Source organism: Nannospalax galili, unplaced genomic scaffold, assembly GCF_000622305.1.
Source record: "Nannospalax galili isolate Female #2095 unplaced genomic scaffold, S.galili_v1.0 scaffold191, whole genome shotgun sequence".
NCBI lineage: Eukaryota > Metazoa > Chordata > Mammalia > Rodentia > Spalacidae > Nannospalax > Nannospalax galili.
Genome location: NW_008331484.1, coordinates 273434 through 281160, shown reverse-complemented (window position 1 = coordinate 281160; position 7727 = coordinate 273434).

Genomic DNA, 7727 nt, shown 5'->3' with positions numbered 1-7727 from the left:
TAAAAGCACTGACCAAAACCAACTTAGAGAGGAAAGGGTTTATTTGTTTTACAACACAGTCCATCATCAAAGGAAGTCAAGGCAGGAACCTAGCGACAGGAACACTGCTTACAGGCTTGCTTCCCTGGCCTGTGCTCAGCTGTTTTCTTTCTTTTTGTTTTTAAAAGCAAGATTTTAAAAAAAATGTTATTTTTATTTTATGAGTATGAATATATTGCCTGCATACATTTAAGCACACCATGTGCATGAAATGCCTGCAGAGGCCAGAAGAGGGTGTCAGATCCCCTGGAACTAGAGTTACAGACAGTCATTAGCTACCATATGGGTGCTGGGAATCAAACTCAGGTCCTCTGGAAGAACAGCAAATGTTGTTAAACGCTGAGGCATCTCTCTAGTCCCTCAGCCTGCCTTCTTATACAATACAGGGCTATCTGTTCAGAGGTGGCACCACTCACAGTGGGCTGGGGCCTCCCACATCATTCAGCAATCAAGAAAACGTCCCATAGACATGGCCACAGGGCAATCCAAAGAAAGCAATTTCTCAGTTGAGGTTATCTCTGCCCAGGTGTGTCAAGTTGACAAGTGAAGGTATCCAGCCAGACATCTTAACTTACTGTGGTCATCTGTGGCCATCTATGTGGCCCTCTATGCCTTTATACCCTCAAATTCCTTCCCAGCATGAAAGGCCTTGATGGAGTTCCTATAAAAGCCCACTCTCCAATTTTCTGCTTGATCTGTGTGTCTTCAACAAGTTAAGTTTTACTCATGGTCAAACTGACATACCCAAGTAGTCCAGGGAGTTCTCTTTGGCCAGCAGTATCCAGACCTGCAGAAGTCAAGTCAACCAGCATTTCAGGGAGTGGCTGGGATAGTCAGCCTTGGGGGAGGGTTGGGAGTGGCTCTGGGGTCTGAGCTTTGTGCTGTAAGGAACCAGCTCCTGGGAATAGAATTACCTCCCAACATTGCTGGGCAAGGTAACTTCCATGGGTCAAAAACAACTTCAGAGAAGGGAGGGCTGTGAACCTGCATCAACCAAGACTCAAAGCAGTTATGGGATGACCAATATTGTAAAGGGCACTTGGGCAAAGCACAATACATCAACTCCAGGGTGGCATTCAGAGACAGAAAGTGCCGCTGGCAAGTCCAGTGAGATTCACTGAACTAATCATTGAAGTCAGAAGGAGGCTCCTTTCAGTGAGAATTCTTCCAAACAAAAGAAAAATGCAAACCAAAGGAACCTGGAGAGTCCCTGGACTCTCACCTGGAAGGAAACGCCTACTGTTCAGAGCAGAATTAGAGGGATGGTCTAATTAAACCTAACACCCAAAGGTGTCCAGGAGCATGGGGAAGGTGGCTGGAGTAAGGCAAAATGAAGCCCTGGTACTGGGTGAAGAGAACATCATCCTACTGCTTTTCAGAAAACCACAACAAACACAATAACTGCTTATCAAGTGGTTACTGTTTATCAGATGCTGTGCTGGTCTGCACAATTTACAGATACGATGAGTTAGAATTTGTATCTGAATCTTGTTCACATTCCACCATGTTCCCATGAAGGTGACTGAACTCAGAATGAGGGGCCTGACAATCAGCCTTCATAACTTGCTTATAATCACTCAGCAAATGAGGGCAATTAGAACCCTAATCTTTCTTGCTCCCACACTTCTGTCCTTCCATGGTCACATTGTGTTACTTCCTTCAGACTTCCTTTCCCTGTCACTTGGTTGTATAAATCCTGCAAATAGATTGTTGGGACTTAATAAATTTTTTTTTTAAAATTAACTCTTTGAGAATTTCACGTGATGTATTTTGATCATGTTCATCCCAAACTTCTCCCCTTAATTCTTCCCAGATCAGCCCCACTTTCCTACCCCCCAAGTTTGTATACTTTTTTTTTCTTTGAGACAGTGTCTCCCTATAACCCAAGCTGGCCTGGAACTCACTATGAAGACCAAGCTGGCCTCAGTCTCACAGAGATCCACCTGCCTTTGTCTCCAGAGTGCTGGGATTAAAGGTGTGTACCATCATGCCCAGCCCTCTATTTTTTAAATCACTTGTTGACTCCAATTTATCCTGCCCATATCCTTCTGGGTATGGAGCCATCCACTGGAGCATTGTTGACCTACTAATAGCCACACCCTTAAAGAAAACTGACTTTCTCTCCCCTGGAAGCCATCAACTGTTCATAGCTCCTCAGTGGTCAGGGCTCATAAACCCCTTCCCACTGGCTTAATCTTGGACAGGCAACCACAGCTGCTTGTGAGTTAATGAATGCAGCAGTCTTGTTATGTCCAGAAGACTGTTTTGCTCCAGTCTTCACTGACGCTCTGGTTCTTACAATCTTTCCACCCCCTCTTCCATGATGGTCCCTGAACCTTGGGTAGGGAGTATGATATAGATATTCCATGTATGGACTGGTCTGTGTGATTTTCTGGGCTCAGTGTCAAAGGAAAATACTGACCTCATCCTGGAAGGGGAGGTCCATCTCCCCTCTGATAGGCTCAGTGCTCCATCTGTAAAAAAAGGACAACCCCTCTCACAGGATCATAACTTCATGCCAAGACATGTTTAGTAAGTACCTTAGGGTAGGTGGGTGGCTCCACTGTAGCAGTCTACTGAAAGAGGCTGTGCTGCCAGCTTGGGGAGGGAACAGCATAGTCTTAACACTGTGACATGCACTGACCCCCAACCATCTCTGTTTGTGCCCTTTTCCAAAAACAAAGGCCATGGAATCATAGCTTCCTGTCATCATCACAGCTGTCTGCCACTTGGATGAAGGCGTGGGCAGATGGGGCATTGCTGCTGGGAACCACTGAAGGAGGCGATTGGAGGCAAGACCAGATATGAGCTGAGGCTCCAAGGCCCATTGCTCTAGCCCACCAGACTTCTCTCAAGAAATACCTATTCAAAACATGCAATGAAACTATAGTTGTAAGGCTCTGTGGGCACACACTGCCTGTGTACCCACATGGATGTGACCCTGATGGAAGTTATTTGCATTTCTAACAAGTTCCCAGGTGACTCAGCACCATTTGGCATTTCTTTTGGAGGCAGAGACAGGTGGATCTTTGTGAGTTCGAAGGCAGCCTGGTCTACATAGTGAGTTCCAGGACTGCTGCAAGGGGACCCTGTCTCAAAAAGACAAAAAAAACCAAAAACAAAGCATTCAAAGCATCACTCAGCTGTGTGACTTTTGAGGGAAGGAAAGGGTGACATCTTCACCCATCAAGGGATCAAGGCTAACACTCTCATAGCAAAAGACAAGCTAACAAAAGAAAAGGCTAGCAAGTTGGTTTAATCATGGCTTTACCTGACTTCATGGGAGACTTCAGAAACGAGGATATAGAAGTTCAGAAAAGTCTACTTTTATACTTAGGTCCTATGAAGGATGGATAGCTGTGTAGAAATGCTATTGAGCTAGAAGGTATGATGCAATGGGAACAGATTAAGGGGGGAGGGAATCTAGCAAAGCCTGTCTGTTCAGATTCTTCTTGGCCTCCCTGTGTGGCTTTCTTCCTGCCCCATATAGAGCAGGATTTTTCTGGAAGAAGGATCATATGATCTACCAACAGACAAGGTAGGTTAGAGAATTTTTCTATGACCAGGTTTTCCGCAAAAAGGCAGAAGGATGTTAAGTGATATAGGGTTCATGGATGCTTTTGAAGGGTTTCTAGTTTCTAGGACCCATTTTGAGGAAGAGGGATTGTGGTTTCCTTAGCTTGCCTTGGAGGAAAGGAGGGCAGGAGATGGTGAGAGGGGAGTTGATCTCTGAGACCTTCCAGTGATGCTAAGTTCAAAGTACTCAGCCTGCCAAAGTGTCATATTTAGGGGTAGTGTTTCTGTGATCCAATACTCTGGGTAAAATGGAGGCAGCATTTCCTGCCTCTTGGGCTTGGGTGACACACAATGGGATAATTCCTGCATGAGGAATAGAATAGAACAAAGCACATACTGAGTGCTAGCAACAGGACTAGCACCGATAGTAATGATTTTGCTGTTAGTACCACCTCCACCTTTGTTCACGATCTTGTGTCTAATGCCTTCATCTGTGATTCTTACATTTCTTCTTCATTCTCTGCCACTCCAGTTTGAAGAAGGAACCAGAGAAGTGTGGAAGAGTGGTGGTGGGCAGGTAAGCAAGGTCAAAGCCAGGTATGACCAAAAGTCAAATCAGGAGGAGACTGATTGGCTTTAACACATTAAAAATCCCAGATCCTCCCAAATTGGTACTTGAGGGAGAATGAGTGGGAGGGTGTAGACCATGACAGTCTGCACTTCTCTGCAAAGTGAGTCTCCAGTCTATAAGAGAAATGTCTCAATGGGGGTGGAAAGCTCCAGGTGTTAGCAGAGGACAGGAAGCGGATTCAGTTTCTAGTGCCACCCTGTCCTATCTTTTCATGACTAATAAGGTGTCACTTTCCCCTCAGCATCTAGACAGAGTGTGTTCAGGTCCAGAACCCCTGCTGGCCACAAAGGGCTGTATTCAAGACTGTATTCAAGCCAGGCTTATACTATCTCCTGTTTCTCAGGGCTGATCTGATCTGTCCCACATGGAAAGTGTCTAGTGCTCTCCAGCTCTAGGGAGAGGAAAAGCATGCCAGAGTTCTTCTGCATGAAGTCTCCACTGTGGAATCTCCCTGGCACTTAAAATGCTGGTGTCTAGGGCTCTGACTGAATTAATTCAGGGAACAGTCTAGGCACTGGGGCTTAAAACACCCTACAGATGCTACCATAAGATCCAAAGTTGTGAGCCAGTGCTGTTCTTCTTACTCAGTTCTGGGTTGTTCTCTGAGGACCCTTTGCTGTATAGCAGATATGGAGGATGACCACCATCAGGGGAACCTCCATTATTTGCTGGCATGTCTTTGCCTTAATAGCTACCCAAGGAAGTCTGCAGGACCCCCAGAATGGTCATCAGGGAGAACCATTACACTGTAAGGCCAGGCTGGCCTTCGGAATCATGACCCTCCCCCTGGGAAGATCACCAGGTCAGCCTGAGAAGAGAGACCAGTGAGGGGATTCTAGGGCTATGTCTAGGTGTGGTCCCCTAGACATGAAATGGCTCCTGGAGTTGTACCGGACAGGCGCCCCTTCTCCACAGCATTCACACAAGTGCACTGAGACAGTTTTCAGTACTTGTACCCTGGCCCTAAACAAGAGCATTTCCCTGACCCACCCTCTCTGCCAGGCTGAGTTGCCTTTCCAGTCACAATCTTAGATCAGTTCTGCAAATATTATTGAACCCCTATTCTCTGACAAGCATCATACTAGGAACTGGGAGGCATGCAATGATCGTGTTGTTTATCCATATCCTTCTCAGAATGTTGACGTTGAGCAAGTTACTTGCTTCTCCACAGTTTAGTTTCTTGATCTGCAAAATCTGATCTTCTCAAGACTTATCTTGAAAAGTTGTGAAAACTCAGTGAGTTAATACATTAAAAAAAAAAACCACCAAAAAACACCTGACTCTTAGAAGGATGCCTTAGAACTCTTAGAAGGACTATATTAAGTACCTAATATATCATAGCCAATATTGTTATTATTTTTTAAATTGTTTGCCATGGTCCAAATGCTTGTGTTCCCCTGCAATTCACATATTGAAATACAATCTCCAATGGAGCAATACTAGGAAGAGGGGCTTATAGGAGGTGATTAGGTCATGAGGGCAGAACCCTCAAAATGAGATGAGTGTCCTTGTAAAAGTGTCCTGGGGCTAGAGGGATGCTCAGTGGTTAAGGGCACTGGCTGCTTTTGCAGAGGACCTGGGTTTGAGTCCCAGAACCTAATTTGTGGCTAACAATCATCTGTAACTCCAGTTCCAGAGTATCTGATGTCCTCTTCCAACCTCCTTGGGCATTGCACAACATGGTTGCACCTACCTACATGCAGGCAAAATATTCACACACATAAAATAAAAAATGTTTGCCCTTAGTGCTATGTGAGGGCACAACTAGAAGGTGCCTCTGAAGTAACGAGCAAGACCTCACCAGATTAGGAATCTGTAGACACTTTGATCTGACCTTCCCAGTCCCCAGAATGGTGAACAACAAATTTCTGTTGTTTCTAAACTTCCCAGTATAAAGAATTTTGTTCTAGCAGCCTGAATGGACTAAGGCATGATTATTACTACTGCTACCACGGAAAACAAGACAGATACAGTCTTCAAGCTAATGGAATTTACAAGGTAATGGGAGAAAGCAATTCTAAACAGCATCCTAGGTGCTAATCTACCCAGACTTAGATGCAGACGCTGGCACTGAAGGAAGATTGGGGGGTGGGGCCTGGACAGGATTGGGGGGTTATTCTGAAGGTGTCTTAAAGAAAATAATGGTGGAGGTGGACGTGGTGGTGTGTGCCTTTAATCCCAGTAGTTGGGAAGCAGAGGCAGGCAGATCTCTGTTAAATTCAAGACCAGCCTGGTCTACGTTGCAAGTTCCAGGCCAGCTGGGGCTACAGGGAGACCTTGTCTCAAGAAGACCAAAAAAAGAAGAAGAAGGAGGGGGGGGGAGGGGGAGGGGGAGGAGGAAAATAATGGCCTAGCCTAGGTGAGAAGTACAGTTTTCAGGTATGGGAAAGATTTAGGGGGAGAGAATAATCTAGGCAGAGGAACAAACACTCTTCAGTTTGCAGATGAGAAAGGAGTGGGTCTGGAGAAGCAGAGGGTGAAGAGGAGTGAGAGGTCATATAGGCCTGGTAGGAGATGATACAGAGGGTGGACTTGCTCTGATGGTGGAAGAAACATAGATCTTTCCACTTAGTAGCTCGAAGTCAAGCAGGAGAGATGGAATACAACAGATCATTTATGATTTTATTAATACATTTAATATTAGGGACATAGAAAGGAGGAACCCAAACTCTGCTGTGGCAGATAGGAGCTTGTGGAAAAAGCGAAGATGAAACACCTAGACTCACACTGACAGATGTCACCAGGAAACAGTTCCTCCCTCAGTGCACGCCACATTACCATCCGTCCCAGGCTCTTTTGCTATGACACCATCCTCTCCCAGGCCAGAAACCTTAGTGTGTCCCCAGGGCTACTTTCTCCCTCCATCTACCCTGCTGCACAGTCAATCAATGACTGAGTCCTGTGGAGCGACTGCCTCTGCAACCCTTCAATTTTCCTAAGCAAAGATTTCATTCTCTGTCAAGGGATGATTTCAGCAACAATGTACATCTAGTTCCTTTGCTCTGACCAGCTTCACTTTGTTCACAGGGACTGCCAGAGTGAGATTCCCATTGTGTAAGTCAAGTTACGTTAGTTTCTCCCTGGGGTAAAACTCTCCAGTTTCTACAGCATTTTGTCCTACCTGCATTTATATCCACCCATAAGTCTGTCATGAGCTAAGAATAAATGTGTACAAAACAACTGCAGTTCCTTTGGAGAACTGCACAAGCACCGGGCTTACACATTATTTAGTACAAAAAGTATGTCAGAATTCCCATGTGTAATTTCACTAACCTGAACTATTCTTTCTTGATAAACCTGAATTGAAGCATTTTGTCCTACCTGCATTTATATCCACCCATAAGTCTGTCATGAGCTAAGAATAAATGTGTACAAAACAACTGCAGTTCCTTTGGAGAACTGCACAAGCACCGGGCTTACACATTATTTAGTACAAAAAGTATGTCAGAATTCCCATGTGTAATTTCACTAACCTGAACTATTCTTTCTTGATAAACCTGAATTGAAGTTGGAAGACCTTTTAGTAGGCCATTAAATATAT